Source organism: Styela clava, chromosome 4 (genome assembly GCF_964204865.1).
Source record: "Styela clava chromosome 4, kaStyClav1.hap1.2, whole genome shotgun sequence".
Taxonomy (NCBI): Eukaryota; Metazoa; Chordata; class Ascidiacea; order Stolidobranchia; family Styelidae; genus Styela; species Styela clava.
In genome coordinates, this window is record NC_135253.1 from 4,896,303 (window position 1) to 4,917,352 (window position 21,050).

Sequence of the window (21,050 nt, forward strand, 5' to 3'; positions counted from 1 at the left end):
AAATATTCCACTGTTCTTTGCTGTTTTCTAGTTTAAACAAAGAAATATCCATATTCTTTTATTTGGATAGTAATATTGATGAAAAATCATGCAGAACGGACGCATTCTGATATTCAGGTCTCTGAATCTTACGAGATTTGACGGAGCGATTTCGCGATGAATCGGCACCGAAAAAGCGAAACTTGTAATTATTCGGCACCAAGACGGCGCCGGGCGATTAACACCGCACTTATCAAACAGTAATGTGACGGCGGAAGAGAAATTGCGTAATAAACCAACGTAACTTCGTCTTTTCGGCTTCGATGAAACGATTGAGACGGCAGAAAATCAACAAAATGAAATTTTTCGCGGACCGGTAAAAAAGCTTCGCGGACCGGCGGTTGGGAACCTATGATTTAGTTATACGGAAATGTTACGATACATAATGTTCCCTAATATTTAGCATCATTAAACTGGAAATTAATTTATTTATCATACAGGCTAAGTGATCACATATGTTGCCTCATCCGATCGAAGTTGTTAAAATCTTCACAAGAATTCTACCGAAAGTTGATTGTTTATATGAAGGAGATTTTAGTTAGTCATTGAAATAGAGATTTAGTTATACGAAAATGTTGCGATACATAGTTTTTCTCCGTATTTAAGCATAAAACAGCTGCATATTAATTTATGACACAGGATAAGTGCTCACATATGTTTTATCATCCCAACAAATTGTTATAGATTTTGCAAGAATCCTACCGCATGTTAGCGATAACGAATAGGTAAATTAGAGGTTTAAATGATGAGTATTTCGGGCTTTCTATTGATTCTTTCTTTCTATATGATTGTACATCAGTATACACGATATATTAAATACAAGTGCTTCCTGTCCAAATATTGTATAGTTATTGACAAAATGAGGATTCCATATGTTTATGATTACGCCCAGATTGTCTAGAATCCTTATAAAAGAGGTGAGAACACTATTTGGGCACTATTGACTTGAAAAAAATTGTCGAGCGTTGTTCTAAAGACGAGGATAAATCAGGTGAAATTTTTAATTTGTTTCTAAAATTGTGAATGGATTGAGTGGCATCTTTTATGTGAACATGTATATATATCGATCCTACAATATTTTTTTTATTTATATATGTATAGTCTAATTTATATATTGCTATTCACTAATGCTAAAGGTGAAATTAACCTGCACTCTGTTTTTCCAAAATTATGTGTTTAAAAAAAGCTTAAATCCCATTGAACAGTTTCAAATGTAAAAAAATTTTTGTTTAAAATTCTTTATCCTATCCGTAGAAAAAGGATAATGAAGTTCGCAATCATTTTATTATTGGTGGCAATGTTTGTCGTCAACAGCGACGCTGGTTGGTTTGGGAAATCTCTGAAATTTTGCAAGAAGGCAGTGGAAAACCCGTAAGTTATGGTTCATTAAGTGAATGATATCAACTAATTAAATATTAGTTTCAATTCAGTTAAATATAATCAAAACAATCTGTGAAAATACTCTGGTGATTTGAAATAGAATGTTTCACTTTGATATGCCTAAAGACAATGTAATTGAAGACAAAAATTCATATTAGCGCAATAAATAGTTATATATTCATTTATATTTCTCCAATTGTTCAATTTCAGAATAGTGAAAAAGGTTGTCAAACATACTGCTAAAGCTGCTTTCAAAGCAGTCGGTGATGTACGGACTTTACGAGAAATGGTGAGAATGCTTCTATTTGTTTAGCAATGTTGGATCCATGGAAAACCAATTCTCAGCATCCCCATGTAGAGTTTAATTGTTTTTAATATTTTTTTACATTAAGTTGTTGTTGTATGTATGAATATTATTGTTTGTCATATACAGTCAAATTTATTTTGCAATTTTGATTTGTAATATTAAAATTGCACTAGATATAATTGAATAGCAATATTTTTAATTTTTTCAAAGAACGATGCTGAAATGGATCAAATGCTTGAGGCCGTCAAAATGATCAGAGATATGGATGAGGGTAAGAAATATAAATTGTTGGCAACTACTCAAATATAAAAGGCCGTGTAACTTTGATTTGCTGGTCCAACATTTTCGATTGGTGTTTCTTGTAACAAAACAATGTGCACTAATCAATCAGTTTGGACATTTTGACCATTCTTCGTTTGGGGTTTTATCCCAACACATCAAAGATTTCTATTTCTCTACAATCTCTGTACTTTTTGCATCAGGTAGTCGTGTCGCAAACATATTGGTAAAATGAGATACTCTCCAGAATTATGTGATATGATATTAGTGATGTGATATTAGTTCATCAAGCTATTGTTCATTCATTCATCAAGTCAAGCAAATCACATATGATTTTGACATGATAGAAGAGAATCACTTATAATTTTATGTTAATTTCAGATGAATTCAACGACTTTGAAAATGCTCAATCCGTAGAAGATTTGGAATAATCTTCAAACGTTGAGTGATAGCACAGAGTAGAGGAAAAACGAACGAATAGACAACTTTTTTAAGATTTTGATTATTTAAAATATTCAAAGATAGTTTTCAGTAATGAATATATATCTACGTACTAATACAGAGGAAATTCGGCATAAAATATCTGAACTAACTAAACCTAATTTGATCACATATTCTGACGCAATGTTTCTCTTTTTGCTATCATATCACGCATGCTGCTTTGTATCCAAGTATTTCTTGGGATAATAAAAGCTGGAACATAATTTTGTATTACTCAGAATGAAAGCTTTAGTTTGAATATGAACAGACAGTACCCGGACATATAATTGTCTCAAATGTCATTCAAGTCAAAACCCGAAAACCATCCAAACAACCTTTACAGAAATGCTGAGATCAATGTGTTCGAGTCAATTGTGCCAGTTTTCATGGGGGTTTTGTCATAAATTTTTCAGGAACCCAGTGAACAAAAAATACCGGCAAAAATTTACCTTCTTATTTAGATCCAGAGCCAAATCTTTTTTCAAATTTTTAATTAATAGTAGTAGATAGAAGAGTTTCCTAGAAGCACATTATTACTAAATTCTTTTGCGCATATATGGGTTTCGTGGTGTTTGCTGTTTTTCTCCAGATTATACTTTGTGATTTTGCGCAACCTAATCGAGCTGGTGCCCAACGAAAAGTAAGCCTATATATTAACGTAACCGGTATTTTTGTCCGTCTTTTGAGCGAGCATTGCTCTTCTGTTTCAGTTTTACAATAGTTGGATCGGGGTATATGAGTCTATGGGGACGAAAAAACGATATCAGTAGGGTTGTCCAGTGTTGTCGGCTTCGGGGGTCGCAAAATTATTTTTGCATTGTTCGCTGGCGCAATAGTGCCACGATTATGTAAACAGGGTAACTCAAAATAAACATTTTCATTGTGTAAACACATTGAATATTACTTGTCATGTATCAAGCTGAAAAACATGCAAACAATCAGTGGAACGTGCAAAGTTTTTCTATATCTTCATTTAGTGTAAGGATTCAAATTCTTCATAACGGAAAAAGTGCTTCCGCAAATTTAAGTTTCAAACATCTATACTATAGGATTCTCCAAGCAAAATCCCTCAACCCTTAAAAATGCCCATTGCTCACATTGATTACGAAATGCCGTTTTAGATTATATTATTTTGTCACCGACACAACTTGCAGACATACCAAGCAAGCATTGTCGTATTTCTCTCCCATATTCAGTTAAAAATCTGTTTGAATAAGTCATCTTTCTTTTCAAACTCATGTTTACAAAATAACGTATTGATAGGCCGTTGCCGGTACGTGTTAGACATGGCCCGACTGACGAAATGAATCGTGCTTTTCATCTCAAATTCGCACTTCGAACTCTCGTCTATCGATTACTAATCTGGAGATAACTTTCGCAAGTTTAGTAAGAATACCCCTCTTTTTTAATCGTGGTCCACATAACAGCAGTGACGAAGCGCAGATCTAAAACATTAATCAAAGTTCAAACCATCATTTTAGGTAGAAGTACTACTGGAGTTAATAATATTGTTATTATAGTTTATCAATCGTGGACGGGAAATTTCTGTGCTGTCTATTTTTGACGTTTTTAGCAAATTTGAGGGCGCTAATTCAGGAAATGCTGTTACTTTTTTTCTATCCGGTCTAGTTTTTTTTTCTTTAGTATATCCCTCTTTGCGGTATGCCGATAGCTACATTAAAGATAGGCAAATTGAAGAAACAACATTTTTTCGTAATTTTATTGAACATATTCATGGAATCCCAACAAAATATTGACAATTGAAGCTGGAAGTTGTAATAAATGCTAACTAATAGATGTCATCAGCTATAAATTGACGTTTTACTAATTTTTTTTATAATGGGAGGACTGGCATCATCACTCTTGATAGAAAGTTTCTGCTAATATATTTGAAACGGTCGCCATCTTTCTCAAGAGCATTAACAAACTGCCAAGCCTCATGTTAAGAGGAGGAAACACAATTTTGGAACGCTCAAACAAAGAAGAAGCCAGAATTGTGAAGAAAAACACATTTAATTTTTTTTGACAAGAATTCAATATGGCGTTTTCTATAGAATGTTGTAAGAGCTCCTTGCTGAAGTAGATTTTTTCTTTGAGTCTTGAAGCTAGAAATTCAGGAAATTATTTGGAAAAGTTGAAATCTCTATTCAGATTATTAGGTTCTCCACAAGAAAATAGCTGATAAAGTCAGATGAAATGAACTCGCGGACCGGCAAAAATTGAAAAGAGTAGAACATTAAATAATAGCATATATTTGCATAATAAAATACAGTGCTGAGCACCCATCATGCGTAAAAGGGCAACAAACATCTCACATAAAAAGACAGGACCTCCTAAGGTATGCGCGCCAAGATGGCGCACAACCTGAACTTAGGTTTTGTAACAGGTTAGGATTCAGGGAATGTGACATTTTGGTGCGCATACTTCAGGAGTACCAAAAGACATGTACATGCCAAATCATGTACAAACACAACTAACTCTAGTGAGAATATGCTGCTGTTTCGTTTCCAATACAGGCTTGCAAACGGGGCATCAAGAAAGGATTTTGCAACACGTAGCTCTGCAGTGGCTCACAGTCAATTTTGTTAAAAGGCTGGCTTACGACTTTATTATTTCATTTCTTATTCACGATTTTTGCTAGTATCTTGTTTGACATTTTTCTTTCTATGATTTAATTTTAGACTCACTCCCTCAGGGTGACGCTGCTCGATAACCTTCACTGATTTATGGCGTCTCCCTTCACAAAGAAACGTATTTTTTTTATATATGCTCCGTAATTATTTTTGTTCAATGTGTACTTTTGGTATGTGATAAAATAAACTACTGACTGACTGACTGATTACTTTGCTTCGTTTTATTTAAATCTAGGGATAAAAAAGTTTTTTGTACAAGTACCTGGTTGAATATTCGGACAACAGTTTTATTGCTAACTTGGCACCCGGGTCCAAATCCTGCTGTGCATCATCTGAAAAAGATCACAACGGCCCATGATTTTGTTGCGCGTCTCGTGGACCACCTGCAGGGCCGCAACAAGTTTATATCTTGCTGGATGTCAAAACAAAGTTTTGGAATATTTTACTGTTCTTGTCTGTTTTCTAGTTTAAACAAAGAAATATTCATATTCTTTTATTTGGATGGTAATATTAATGAAAAAAATCATGAAGAACGGAAAAGAACGCATTCTGATATTCAGGTCTCTGAATCTTGCGAGATTTGACGGAGCGATTTCGCGATGAATCGGCACCGAAAAAGCGAAACTTGTAAATATTCGGCGCCAAGACGTCGCCGGGCGATTATCAAACAGTAATGTGACGGCGGAAGAGAAATTGCGTAAGATACGGTACCAACGTAACTTCGTCTTTTCGGCTTCGATGAAGCGATTGAGACGGCAGAAAATCAACAAAATGAAATTTTTCGCGGACCGGTAAAAAAGCTTCGCGGACTGGCGGTTGGGAACCTCAGATTTAGTTATACGGAAATGTTATGATACATAATGTTCCCTAATATTTTAGCATCCTTAAACTGGAAATTAATTTATTGATCATACAGGCTAAGTGATCACATATGTTGCCTCATCCGAACAAAGTTGTTAAAATCTTCACAAGAATTCTACCGAAAGTTGATTGTTTATATGAAGGGGATTTTAGTTAGTCATTGAAATAGAGATTTCGTTATACGGAAATGTTGCGATACATAGTTCTTCTCAGTAATCGGGCATCAAAAAAGTGCATATTAATTTGTGACACATGATAAGTGCTCACATATGTTTTATCATCCCAACAAATTGTTATAGATTTTGCAAGAATCCTACCACAAGTTAGCGATAACGAATGGGTAAATTAGAGGTTTAAATGGTGAGTATTTCGGGCTTTCTATTGATTGTTTCTTTCTAAATGATTGTACATCAATATACACGGTATATTAAATACAAGTGCTTCCTGTCCAAATATTGTATAGGTATTGACAAAATGAGGATTCCACATGTTTATGATTACGCCCGGATTGTCTACTCTAGAACAGGCATGTTCAACATTTTTAGTGTCGCGGGCCACTTTCACTTGTGGAAATTCATTGCGGGCCGCAAACGTTTTTACCAAACTTGAATACCAACCCCATTCCGATTTACGTTAGAATTTGAGCGTCGGTAAATCAAACGCCTGGATTGCATAACACTTTTGCGAATTTCCGAACACAAGATGCACACAAAGATCACGAACCATGAAATTCAACTAACTTTTATGCAAAATGCACATACATAGGCGTAAAATATGAAAAGGAAAAAAATAAAGTCAGCAATTTTTCTGATGCGAAACTAGCCTTCAATTGTCATTGCTCAACTGTTTAATATCAACGGGTAGTTTTGATACCGCACAATGTAACTAACTGGCTTGTCAAATTTTTGTTCGTTAGTGTACTTCGACTTCATAATTTTCAAATTATAGGACTTCAATCTCGAAACAGATTTACGTCATATTAAACATACATCGTTGTCTTACAGCACTTCCCAATTCTTTTAATATACCGATTTTTATCCTCAAGCTTCATCTTTTTTGCTCCAGACATACCGGTCGATTTGTTTTTGTGGTTCAACAACCACCAATAAAACAATTACCGATATGTGACTTCAACCTTGATGACTTCACAATGGATAGCAAACTCATTGTATCGCCACAGATGTTGCCCTTTGAGTGGCCCTCTGTGAAATCGTGTTCTATGGCGCTCAACAACGCTTTTCTCATGGCGAAGTCGCGTGAAATTATAGCCTAAATTCTAGTAAGATTTGATATCATACCAGGCAATTTTTATGTTAAATATGTTTATATTTCCGTATATATGTAAAAAATTCAAGTGGGCCGCACGAATTCTTCCTGTGGGCCGCAGGTTGGACATCCCTGGTCTAGAATCCCTATAAAAGAGGTGAGAACACTACTTGGGCACTATTGACTTGGAAAAAATTGTCGAGCGTTGTTCTAGATTTTTTTTGTATACACATGTATATATATCGATCTTACAATATTTTATTTATATATGTATAGTCTAATTTAATATTGCTATTTACTAATGCTAAAGGTGAAATTAACCTGCACTCCGTTTTCCCGAAATTATGTGTTGAAAAGAAGAAATGCTCGAATCCCACAGAACAGTGTTTCAATGTATAAATTTTTTTGTTTAAAATGTATTTGTTATTATTCATCCTATCCGTAGAAAGAGAATAATGAAGTCCGCAATCGTTTTATTATTGGTGGCATTGTTTGTCGTCAACAGCGACGCTGGTTGGCTCGGGAAAACTGTAAAAATTTGCAAGAAGGCCGTGCGAAACCCGTAAGTTATGGTTCATTAAGTTAATGATATCAACTAATTAAAGATTAGTTTGAATTCAGTTAGATTTAATCAAAATAATCTGTGGAAAATCCTCTGGTGATTTGAAATAGAATGTGTCACTTTATAAATGATATGCCTAAAGACAATTTGGTTGAAGACAAAAATTCATATTAGCGCAATAGCTAGTTATATATTCATTTATTTTTCTCCAATTGTTTTATTTTAGAACAGTGAAAGAAGTTCTCAAACATACTGCTGAAGCTGCTTTCAAAGCTGCTGGTGATGTACGGACTTTACGAGAAATGGTGACAATGCTTATATTTATTTGTGAATTGTTTAGCAATGTTGGATAGCGGTATCTATGGAAAACCAATTCTCAGCATCCCCATGTAGAGTTTCATTGTTTTTAATATTTTTTTACATAAAGTTGTTGTATGTATGTATGAATATTATGGTTTGTCATATACAGTCAAATTTATTTCAAAATTTCGATTTTTAATAATAAAATTGCACTGGATATAATTTAATAGCAATATTTTTAATTTTTTCAAAGAACTATGCTGAACTACTCAAATATCCAAGGCCGTGTAACTTTGATTAGCTGGACCAAAATTTTCGATTGATGTTTCTTGTAACAACAATGTGCACTAATCAGTTTGGACATTTTGACCATTCTTTGCTTGGGGTTTTATCCCAACACATCAAAGATTTCTATTTCTCTACAATCTCTGTACTTTTTGCATCAGGTAATCGTGTCGCAAACATATTGGTAAAATGAGATACTCTACAGAATTATGTGATATGATATTAGTGATGTTATATTAGTTCATCAAGCTATTATTCATTTATCCATTAAGCCAAGCAAATCACATATGATTTTGACATGATAAAAGGGAATCACTTATAATTTCAGATGAATTTAACGACTTTGAAAATGCGCAATCCGTAGAAGATTTGGAATAATCTTCAAACGTTGGATGATGCGCTGCCTTCCGATTGAAATGCATTTTAATTTTATTCATTCTGTATGTAGCTTACAATGTTTACTTTTGGCATGTGAAAAAATAAAATACTGACTGACCTAAATTATTTTTGATAGCCATCTCATATGCAAACTCACACAGATATAGGCACGGCAGTGGAGTTGGAGGCCTTTGCGTTTCTTCCTAAATTCGCCGGTAGTAATTGCTCATTCAACCTTTTTTGTAATGAATGAAATATGTAATAATAAAAGTAGTAGTAATAGTAGAAGTAATGAAATATGGCATCAAAACCCAAAAGACTCGTTTCCTCAAATCCTATACAGGTGAGTCAGTACAGTAAGTCTTTTCATTATTCAACATGCCTCTTACTGATTCATATCCAATTTAAAGTAGATAATCTATATATCATTATAATACCTCATTGATGAAACCAGAAATTTGCAATATTCCTTATTGTTAAATTTTGGCAGGATTTTTAAAAATTAATGTTAACTCTTTGTTAGGATGAGAAAACAGGCTTGATAATTTATTCTATGCGTGATATAAATTAAGTGTCATATTTCCAGAAAAGTAGTTACAAAATAATGCACTTGCTGTTTACATTCGTCGTAAACCGCAATGTTACAAGCAACGACGGGAGTCATTTCAACTTTGAAAGAACAATGCTTTTATTATCTCATAAATATATCGAAGCAATTATTGACATCATAAATCAAATTACTCTGCTGTGGTATTACCGTTTAAAACTGACACTCACATCGTAAAAAATTGGATAGGGTGTGTGAACCCAATTATGCCAAAGATTTGGATTATTATATGGCATTTGCCTATGCGGCATTTGTTTCAATAAATAATATTTTAGTTAGCTATTGTAGATTTAGTTATATGGGAATGTTATGACACATAGTTTTCCTCCGTATTTTAGCATCATTAAACTGGAAATCTACGTATGAAACAGAATGAATGATCACATATGTTTCCTCATCTGACGGAAGTTGTTGAAAGTTTTACAAGAATTCTACAGAGAGTTGGTGATAACGAATACGTGAATTAATGGTTTATTCAATGGTGAGTATTTCAAACTTTCTGTTGATTGTTTCTAATTGAAAGATTGCACATCAGTAAACATGGTATAATTAGAGCCGCATCATGCGTTTGTAGATCCCCAAGCACTTGAGACTTGGTCCCCTATATATAAAAATGTAATATTTGTAAATAATGTTGGCTGCTAGTGTTACATGTTTTCTAAAATTGAAATAGTGAGTTTTAGTTGATATGTTTCTTTGTTTCTGTATGAGTGACCAATCAGCAATGAGTTTACAATGATAAAGGATCGGGAAATCATCAAATGATTATTTAAAAACATGATAGTTCAAAATTGCATGGTGAGTTGCATGGGAGTCATACCTTGCCGAATGGTAATTCCGGCATTAGTTTTCCCTCTTATGGCCCGATGCAAACGTCAAACGAGATGTCGTGACAGACCATATGTTAAACCGCAGGTACGAGCAAGATGGAGGCTCGGGACAATATGTTTCGCCCTCTAGTTATACATACATCTCGATGTTATTTGCTCGTAGTGAATACGATCACTCCAAAATACCTCCCTATAAGGTAATAATGTTTGAAAAGTGTAAACTTCAATATCAGATTGCAATTGTGAAACATCCTCCAACTGGTATCGAAATACTCTCTGTGTAATTGTAGTGATCTCGATTACTAACATTTTACCTCATCGAATTGTGGGTTATTGAATTGTGTCTTTCATGCTGTTGTTGTTTTGAATCATTTCATTCAGTATTTACATACTTAATTTTCAAATATACAAGAGAGCAATGTCTAAATATATGAACACGAACGCCAAAACGGAGTATTTTCAAATATTCTATAGTATCGGTATAGCCTGGCCACTAGATCACTGTGATCACGGGACCACGTCACGGTGCGCAATTTTTAATTTGAACGACGTAATCACACAAAACTTCAAAGTGAAAAACGAATCTCGTAAGACCCAAAAGCCATTTTTTGAAATGAATAAAGGTAATACCTATCTATCGACAACAACAACTTCAACCACTGAAAGATATTGTTTCTGTAGTTGAGAAAAAAAAGAAATTTTTTTCACAACAACAAGATAATAACAAATATGTATCATAACAGTTGATAAATGTCCATCTGGACTTTACAAATGTTGTTACCCTGCAATCGTTTGTTCTCTTCTGAAATAAAAGTGATATCAAAACTACATTGACGTTGAAATGAAAAAATTAGGATCTTGATGAAGGAGTTGAAAGGAAAAGATCTGAAAGAACCAATTGGCTCTGGAAATGAGAAGTGTGTCATCTGATGGTGGTATTGCTGTGACACTGGCGCCGGGGAAGGCGGCGGCGATAAAATGAAACAACTATGCCTACGATAATTTGTTTATCTGTTTATGGGGTTAGTTAGTGGAAACTAATTAGGTTTTATATACAGAATTATTATGATACAATGTTTTCATCGTATTATAGCATCATTATTAAAAATTATTCCATGTGACATCCCATATGTTTGCCTCATTTAAACGAGCTGTCAAAAGTTATACAAAATACAACATGATTTCCATTGGTTGTTTCTAATAAATTATCAACATATTAGTATGGTTTATGACTTGTATGTATTGCGTGCAAATATGCCTCCTGTCTAAATAATGTGGTATACATAGGGATGAAACAAGAATTCTAGATGTTTATGATGACGTCCGTTTCCACGATTGTCCAGAATCCCTATAAAAGTGATGACAAATTTATTCGTGCACCACTCTATCAGAAATTGACGAACGATCCTCCAGAGCAGGGGTCACCAAACTACGGCCCGCGGGCCGGATCCGGCCCGCGGCGTCATTTTAAACGGCCCGCAATAACACGCAAAATTGACGATTTTTTTTCAAGGGAAATTTTCCCCGAGCATCGTCTTCCTTGTTTTTTTTGTAACATTGGCCATTCAGCAAGATGCAAAAAAGTGACATAGGCCCCTCGTCCGCTTAGATACTTTTGTTTTGTCACCCTGGCAAATTTTCAGTCGTGGTTGTAAACAATACTTCGTTTTTGCGATTTTGAATGCTATTCGTTAGTTTTTGGTTGTGTTTGGGAAATTTAAATCAAATACGTCCATCATCATTTGGCTGCTTAGGAGTTGTAGTTTTAATAGTAGTAATGAAAAATTAGTCTAGAAATAGCTGTGACAAAATAGGCTAAAATTCTCTACTGGTACGCAACGTTTTCTGCGAAAGATGCACTCGTGGCGCGTGCTTTCGACGAAACTGTTCACGTTTCTTGTGCCAAAATGAACGTCGAATGTGCATGTTGCGCTAACAGAACTGTAAGCCCTCGCGTACTGCTCCAATTTCACAAGTCACACTAACTTTTGTACTGCTTTATAGCGGATATTCATGTCGTTATGTTACAAAATAATTGACGTTTATCCGATTTAAATGAAAACTGCGCCAGTGGATCTGAGTGAAAATAAGAAAACAATACCGAGTTTATAAAAAACGATCAAGAAATAACGGAATTTTACTACCACCAGACAGGCAAATTTCTTTCCAAAGGAATGTATTACTTTTTCATGAGAACTGTAATAAATATGAAAAAAGAACACATATCACTCTCCATTCTTTCGATCTGCATCACATCTATGGAATATTGAGACTACTTCAGGATTTTATCGTCGCAAATAAACGCTGGAGTTGTGCACGTTAGTTTGACAGTGGTTCATTGTCAGTAATAGTCAACGATGTTTTGATTGTACAAATTTCATAAAAATTGGTAAGTATTAGGTTAGACAAGAAATGCACACGTCCACATAACTTTTATTAGTGACTATAGACAATATCATTAATCTGTACTACGTATAAATAGAGCGTAATTTTTAAAAGCTCCGAATGTTGGGAAATTTATGTGGTAATAAAAAAATTCAAATACCAGATAATATTTGTTTATTTTATCTAAATTATATCAAAATTTCATGGAATTCCATGCTACAGCAGGCAGTCTGTAGTCGTTTTTATGAGCGGTATTCCGACACAGCGTAACGGTACTTAGCAGACATGATCCGTACATTTTTTTGAGCGAAAAAGCGGGTTTTGTAACATTCCTAATTCATGACTGCAACAGCTAAACTGAGGTTAGTTGTCTAGATGAGGAAATCTTGTATATTTGTTTTCCTAGAATGTTCTCGATCTAACTTTAGTGAATTTATTATATTGCATTGACAAAAATATTTGTCCGGCCCGTTTCAACACAGTTTGAGTCATATCCGGCCCGCGGTCAAAAAAGTTTGGTGACCCCTGCTTCAGAGTCTAGAGACAAGATAAATCTGGTGATATTTGTAACTTTGTATTCCTTTACACATTTTGTGACTGGAATGAGTGATAAAATCGTTTATACCGAATACGAACAACTCTTTGTTCTTTTATAAATCTTTGGCATAAATTGGAAATTTATTTGTTGACATTTAGCTATGCTCATTATCATCTATATTTTTTGAAAATCATTGTTCAGATCTTATTACTCTTTATAAATTCCATTCGCCACTGCAGAAAAGAGAATGATGAAGTCCGCAATCATTTTAATATTGGTAGCAATGTTTGTCGTTAATAGCGACGGTTTGGTCAGGATCAGGAGAGCTTTTAAAGATGCAATAAAGCCCATAAAGATCCTGTGAGTTGCGATTTATTTGCGTTAATGAGATTCATTTAATTAGTGATTAGTTTATATTTAGCTGAATACTTCATGTTAAGACTATTTAATGGCAACACGTTACCTTTTATATATAAATATCTATCATTCGATGTTTCATTTACACTATATCTAGAAATCACTTTATGAAGAAACTACATCAATCACAATTCAGTCAAAATAATCTGTGGAAAATATTCTGGCAATTTGATTTAGTACATTTCACTTTATTATAATAAATTGTATAAAAATGAATGTGAGGGTGACTCCAAAATATCGTGTCCCACTTGTATCACTTATACCACTTGTACCACGTGTCCCACTTGTACCACATGTCCCACGTGTCGCACTTGTACCACGTGTCCCACTTGTACCACGTGTACCACTTGTCCACGTGTCCCATTTACGGGTAAGGATTATCATATTTTTCAATTTCTAATTTTTAATAAAGCGCGCCAACACCGTTTTTGTAAATCTAGAATTGTCGAACCAGATAAGTACGACTGGAAATTTTGTATTCTATGGAAATTTTCCAAGATATTGGTGACGGGGAGAACTATTATTTTGACCACATAGAAATGCCTTCATTGTCGATTTATTCGAGTATTTAGTATCAGTGTTTTATTCCAAAGCTGAGTTACGGGAATTCTCAACACTGAGTATTAGAGAGATTACCAATTTGCGGAGTTACTAATTATTATTATTTAATACGAAAGTAACACAGACACGACATAAAATTTTAAAGCATAAAAAAGTCAACGATCAGCTTCACAAATATCGCATTCCGGGGTCAGTAATACTGTTCGCTTAAAATTGGGACCTTAATTTAAAAACTGTGAAACAAATCGTACAAAATAGATAAAAAGCAGCATAAAATTAATTTGTCTTGTGAATGCACTCCTTAATAGTTGTCTTTGACATCGTCGCCGATGTGAAATCAAATTTCCGTTTAAAAAATAAAAAGCAAACTGCGATATCCACCGTTGCATGAGAATAAATACTTACTAGTGAATAAAAAGTGCTTTAATATAAGTTTATCATCATCAATTGGGATGTCAAGTCGCCGAAAGGATCGCAGTGACAAAAATATTTACTGCGGCCTTGGATTATGACAAAATCAGAAAATAAAAATCGCTGCATTGTTGCGAAGTTTTCAGTCTTCAAGTAAATTCCGAAAATAAAATTGTCACGGCGATCGTTTCGGCGCCGACATCCCAAATACGGTTGTTTGAAATGACAATACTCAATATTCGGTGTTGTGTCAGTTGAAAATATTCGAATATTTCGACTGAAAAAACTATTTGCCCACCACTAATCACGACGCATGTTAAATATCATTGAATGGCAAATTAAAAAGCAACTTGCTTAACATTAAAATCCAAGTCATAGTTTCACATTTAATGCATTTGATCGGCGCTACATGCGAGCGTGTTTTTGTACTTATAAACGATTTTGACGCTACTGACATCCGCGAGTTGTACTTCTCTCAAAATTAATTTTCACGATTTCCAATGTTCTATTTTCAAATGCGGGTACTGCTGACTACGGATTATTGGTCGATATTTAAAAAAGGACTTGCAAAATATTCACCATAAACCGCCAGGCACATAAGAGGCGGGCTATACGTAACTGTGGAATTTCGCTGTGAACGACGCATACTTTTCAGTTTATTAAACGTCTTACGTCGTCGTAAATTGCACTTTGGGTGCTCTGTTTTAATTTCACCGAAAATTTTGGCTGCGCCCATGTCGGTACCTATCCGATATCAACACGGCTATATTCCGGCACTGATAAACCAAGTCATAATTTGTCACTCATGTCATCAATAACCAAAACTTTCGTGCTTGCTATTACCAGAAAGCCTATGTTGAATGAAAGTGCGACCTGCGGTTTTACTCAGTTATCTTTATTTGGTCCTCCTGTATTAAATGTTGCACACCCTTGGTTTTAACTACTTAAATTGCTTTGCAACCTAGTTCTTCGCTTGATATTTATAATGTTTTTTCAATTTTCGTCATTTTTTTCTGTAAACTTGGAGCAATATAAGAACAATTCAGGTAGTTTGTAGACTAATATGAAATGTAAAAGTTAATAATGTCCCGAGCAGATGTTGACATTATCTATCGAACCAAGAAATTATTGCCCCGTGTAACATGAATACTACCATATTATTTTATGATATTTTTATCATTCTATTGCATTTTTCTCTCCGATTTTATATGTAACTGCAATACCTTATATTTTTCTGCCAAGTTGCTTGTTATTTTATTGCAAGCATCAATTGCTTTTACTATTTTATACCAATTTCTTTTTATTTCTATGTTAAGTTCTCTTATTTTTTTCATCTTCAAGTCATTCGTACTTAATGATACTAGCCCAATACTACTACTACTACCCAATACTACAATCACAATTTCTTAAATCATTGGGAATTATATATTTTGGCGCATTTACTACAAAGAACATAAAGTCATGCTTTTGATGGAATTAGTCTGCTTTACAAATGCGTCTTTCTAACAAAAATAAACGAATTGCTTCAATTGAGCATTGACTGATTGAGCATATACTATAGCTAAAGATAGTATTATTTATTGTGTAATTTGTCTACAAATATCTCATTCATTGGGGGCACGTTTTCCAAACTGGAAAATATTCATCCCTGTCGAGTAACTTTGTCCTTTTGAGAAGGAATCGGCTTTGTATTTGCTGTAGCATTACCACTTTCCCAAAGTTTGAGCAATATGAGAGAGTGAAATGAACTGTAATTCACTATATAGCATTTTATTCATATATAACGAGTTACGTGTTTCACATTAGCATATATATGCCGACAAGTGTAGAACAAATGGGAAACCGGGATGGTTGTCGACTGTGATATTCCTGGGAAACGAATTTTCAGCTTCCCAGAATAGAGTTTATTTTTTTTCCACGTTGTTGTTATATTTTACTGCACGTCATATTTAGTCAAACTTGCTGCTTTATGATTATGATGGCATTAAATATCTTGATAAAAAGTACTATTTTTTCCAAAGGACGAAGTTGAAATGAATCAAATGATTGTGGCCGTCAAAATGATCAGAGATATGGATGAGGGTAAGAGCAATAAATTTAATTGCCAGTATACTTAGATATACACAGTAGTCTAGATTGAATTCGTTTATCTAAAACTTCGAATTGGTATCATTTGTGACAAAATAATGTGAAGCAATCAATCAGTTATAAACTTTCTGGCCATTTATCACTTGTGGATTTATATCAACTATAACCCAATGAAAGACATCGTGGAAGTCCATCTGTCTACAATTGCTGTTCTTCTCAAATTAGATATCGTGTCGCAAACGTCTCTGTAAAATAGGATTCTCTCTAAAATTATGTACTATGTAACGTCTGTTCGTCACTCAAGCCATGGACGGCCTCAACCATTGTGCGTGTGGAAAGAAACAAAGAGAACACAAGAAAATTTAGATTTTGGAATACAAAATTAATTCGCCTTCACGTTTTATAGTCATTTAACTATAAAAACAAAATCACGATTAAAGTAAGTTTACTTTACGGGACCTGCGTGAGGAATAAACACGCTTACCTATGCTTTATTATAATTTATAATGAGTAAATTGAATGATTTCCACATGCCATTAGCGCAGGCCCTATAGAAGAGCGGAGTCAACCTGGCCGCTTCTGTACAGTCGCTTAAGCGCGCCCTGACTGAAGCTTCACTAATCTGTATATCAAAAATTAACGGCCCTCCAGAAGTATGTGTACCAATATGGAGCTAACTAATTTTGTTTGCCTATTTTACATCAAGTTGTGTAAAAGGGCGGGAGCCTATGGGCAGGTGATATATTCACTTGATTAACACAGACTCGTACCCGAACTCGTACTAGAACTAAAATAAAGAAAATCGAAATAAAATTATGGCCTAACCCTAACTTGGTACACACGCTACATGTATAGCAAATTGACATTATATAAGGTGATATTTTACTATATAATTTTTGTTCATTTCAGATGAATTCAACCATTTTAGAAATGCTCAGTCCGTGGAAGATTTCGAATAATCTTCATGATGTTGAATGTTTACAGTGATAGTAGTATAAGAAAAACAAACAAACATGCAGCTTTTTTGATCCAAAATCTTGATTCAATCTTTGTTTGATTATTTAAGAGAAAGATATTTTTCATTGATCAGTATAATACAGAGTGAATCAGTATAATACAGATTGAATATTTGAACTAACTAAACTTAATTTCGTTAGTTAATTTAACAAAATTTATGAATATGTTCCTTGGTGTTTTTCTTTCTACTATCATGTCATACATGCTTTGGATCCGATTATTTTTTTTCGGAATAAGAAAAGCTGGAACACAGTATTGCATTTTATTAAGTCAGAATGAAAGTTTTAGCTTAACATTGCAAGCAGTCGGCCATGATCTGAAAATATAATTCGGCTGGAATGTCAGCCTTCAACGAAATCTAGAAACGATCAGAACGACTATTTTAAAAACACTGTTACTGTCACTATGATTTTTCAAACTGATAAAGGGTTATCTTCTGTTTAATTACTGAATCAATAGCTGTTGAATGTTTAGTTGCGATATGGAAGTCCTCCGAAAGCATATTAGTTTATTATATTGACCGAAACTTTCGTATTTCAGCGTCACTTGTACCTTATTACACTCGTCTCAACCAGTATTATGCATCAGGAAGGGTTTTGGTGAAATTCGTAAACAAATGTTAACATTTTAGTTAGGATAAGGAAACATGCTTGATAAATTATCCTGAGCATGACACACAATAGGTTGCAATTGAAAAATCTCGAATTAACGTAGAAAATATGTATCATACCATTTGGTAAATTTCCATTTGGAATGCACAAAACCCAAACATGCTATATTGAAATCATACAATTGAATTTTCCGTATGCGTCACAAAATATATATCGCGATAATTCAACATTACATGTATATTATACATATATATCAAGTTGTTTCCCAAGAATAATTTCATTCTCACTTTGTTTTAGGTCGATCAATTCTTTGCAATGAGGTGTTTCACACACTATCATGCCGTAAATATACATAAGAAACCATTTATAAGTTGCTAGCTAACTAGACTTTACTAGTGTTCGTTTGCCAACACATATCTTATTTATTATGTGGTAAAGTGGTGAATATGCTGAACGATCCAGAATTTTGTGCTTTTGATCTTGAAGAAAAAACAAATAATTGGAAATGGTATTCAACAACAAGAGAAAAGACTTATTTTAGTCAGCAGTTTTTTTCGAATTGAGGCAATGATGAAATAGTATTTGAAGATGACATCATTCATGATAAATTCCCGTCTGTATCTCTAGTTATGCGGAGTTGGAAATATTTCAAGCCCACTGCAACTCTTAGCCAACTCAAATATTGCATCTCGACTCCAGGATTACACTATTTTAAAACTATATAATATGTTTGTTTGCAAATATTTCTGTAATTAAAATGGTGTTATCCCTAAATCGTTTATTCGCTTTTTTTTTCTGCGAATTTCTCTACTCGCACTAACTCAAGCAGGCTTGAAAAGTGTGTCATCTGGTTGTGGTGCCGTTGTAGCACCTGGCAATGGGGAAGGCGGCAGTGATGGCGCTATAAAGAAAACAAATCAATAAAAAGTTTCTGAAAAGAATCCGATGATGAGATGGGATTAGATCTCTTTAAATTACTACTGTTCGTCATGGTCTGTTTGCGATAATCATTTTTTTCTGTATTCTCACTACAAAAATGCATCACAATATTGGCTCCCATCAACGTCAATGTTAATGACGTCCAGTTTTTTATAAACTAAATTGACCAACAAAACTCAGTCATTTTATCTGTTCTCACAATTTGTGGATCTCCCCTATAGGAGGCCCTTATTATCCGCCGTTCTGTCTGTCTGTCTGAGCGTCATAGCTCTAGCGCTTTAACGGCTGGACCTAACTAGATGAAATTTCACATATGAGTTAACCTGTCACCCTAGTAATGTGCCTTTTATGTAAAGCCCGGATTGAAGTTTTGCTTCTATGGCAACAATGAAAAAACGCGCCAGTCATTATGAAAGTTCCAATTTTTCACAATTTATTGTTGTTTTCTCGTCAAGCAATTCGAAAAATGAAATTCCAAAAACGCTATTTTCCGCAGAGAAATGGCCGCGCCCTCTTTTGAAATTTTTTTATGAACTTCGCCCCCCCCTTTTTTTGCTTTGGAAAATGCTTTTGTAATGGGCAGGTTGCTTTATAATAAGATGGCGCTGTATGAGTGTTGGTCTCACAGCGTCATTGCTCAGATTTCTTAGGAATAGAACGCATCGGGGTACAATTTCGCCTTTCACTGTCGTATGTATAAAGCCATACACAAATACTGGTCATCATACATTCTCTTTTTTTCCGATTAATTTGCAATACCTGGTAAAGTCAACTTAAGTTTTACGTAAAATTAAACACGCAATAAACGTATGCTCTATGTGCTTTTAGGTATTTTCTGCATATACGTTTACGACAAGTAAAATTTCAATTGTTTACTTCACTATTGAGCAATGCAAAAACTAGAATTCGGTTGGAAACCGAAGACTTATCGATGTGGTCTTACTCCCTAGTGACACCGTGTGTCCCATCACTAATTAATTAATAACTCGCTAATTATACGACATAATCCATCCAGAATCAATAGGCTTCTGATCTGAGCTAAGATGAATGCACATGCAAAATTTGGAGCAGATTGAACCTCGCTTTCGTGAGATATCGCGTGCATCCAACACACAGACAAAAAGACATACAGACAGACGCAAATATACGTACACCTATCAACATACTTACCGATCAAGATCGATAAGTAATAATTATATACTGTGCGTTAAAAATACACAACAATTACAGACTTCTTGGCTTGCCTAACTTCTCTAAAATTCACTACCAATACCTTTGGACAACCACCAGGTCAAAAATACAGTTTACACAATGGAGAAGTGCAAATGAATTTATGTGGATTTGTAGCATAAAAGAGCCGTTCAATTGTTAATAGTAATTATGCATGTGGACCTTTCCCGACCCTTGAGCGCTGAAAAATAAAGTTCCTAATGACGTTTGCGATTGCATTTTGTTTAAATCTCGCCCTCATTTCTCTCAACAAATATTTTGTGCCGCGAAGACATGATAATTACTTTTTGCGTTCTCGCAGGGAACCATGACACCTGTGGGGGAAACGAGTTAGTTTTCATTATATTATCATATGAGCGACGAGATTCTAAAGATAGAATAAAGAAGTGAATCCGCAACCAAAAATTTCTTGATGGAAAAAGCGGCATTCTAAAGTACTAAAACGGGAAACACCAACGGGTTTTGTTATGGGATGGAACTGGTCAGTTCGAAAACACTTTCTTAGTTATCGCAAATCTCGTATATTCCTTGTTCCCGCGGCACACCTGTAGTGTGGATAAAGCACTCATTTAAAATATTTATATCGATCTTGGTTTAAATGTTTTATTCAACAAGAAAACCAATACATATCCGTTGAAAAAGTCGG

The 21,050-nt window shown here is 34.5% G+C and overlaps 3 long non-coding RNA genes across 5 annotated transcripts; all 3 read left to right on the plus strand.

Annotated features, from left to right (window-relative positions):
• Window positions 1-890: 890 nt before the first annotated feature.
• LOC144422034 (uncharacterized) lies at window positions 891-2,709 on the plus strand. The gene is made up of 5 exons (XR_013475113.1): window positions 891-1,030; window positions 1,294-1,410; window positions 1,630-1,708; window positions 1,937-1,997; window positions 2,387-2,709. It is a non-coding gene; the product is annotated as an uncharacterized LOC144422034 (long non-coding RNA).
• Window positions 2,710-5,607: 2,898 nt separating this feature from the next.
• LOC144422188 (uncharacterized) lies at window positions 5,608-9,006 on the plus strand. 2 transcript variants are annotated; one of them, XR_013475184.1, is made up of 4 exons: window positions 5,608-6,339; window positions 7,691-7,807; window positions 8,034-8,112; window positions 8,721-9,006. It is a non-coding gene; the product is annotated as an uncharacterized LOC144422188 (long non-coding RNA). The 2 variants fall into 2 exon arrangements; XR_013475183.1 differs by lacking the exon at window positions 8,721-9,006 and having other exon boundaries at window positions 8,034-8,713.
• Window positions 9,007-11,696: 2,690 nt separating this feature from the next.
• LOC120325806 (uncharacterized) lies at window positions 11,697-17,708 on the plus strand. 2 transcript variants are annotated; one of them, XR_013475140.1, is made up of 4 exons: window positions 11,697-13,149; window positions 13,332-13,490; window positions 16,541-16,601; window positions 17,517-17,708. It is a non-coding gene; the product is annotated as an uncharacterized LOC120325806 (long non-coding RNA). The 2 variants fall into 2 exon arrangements; XR_013475141.1 differs by having other exon boundaries at window positions 13,370-13,490.
• The last annotated feature ends 3,342 nt before the right edge of the window (window positions 17,709-21,050 follow it).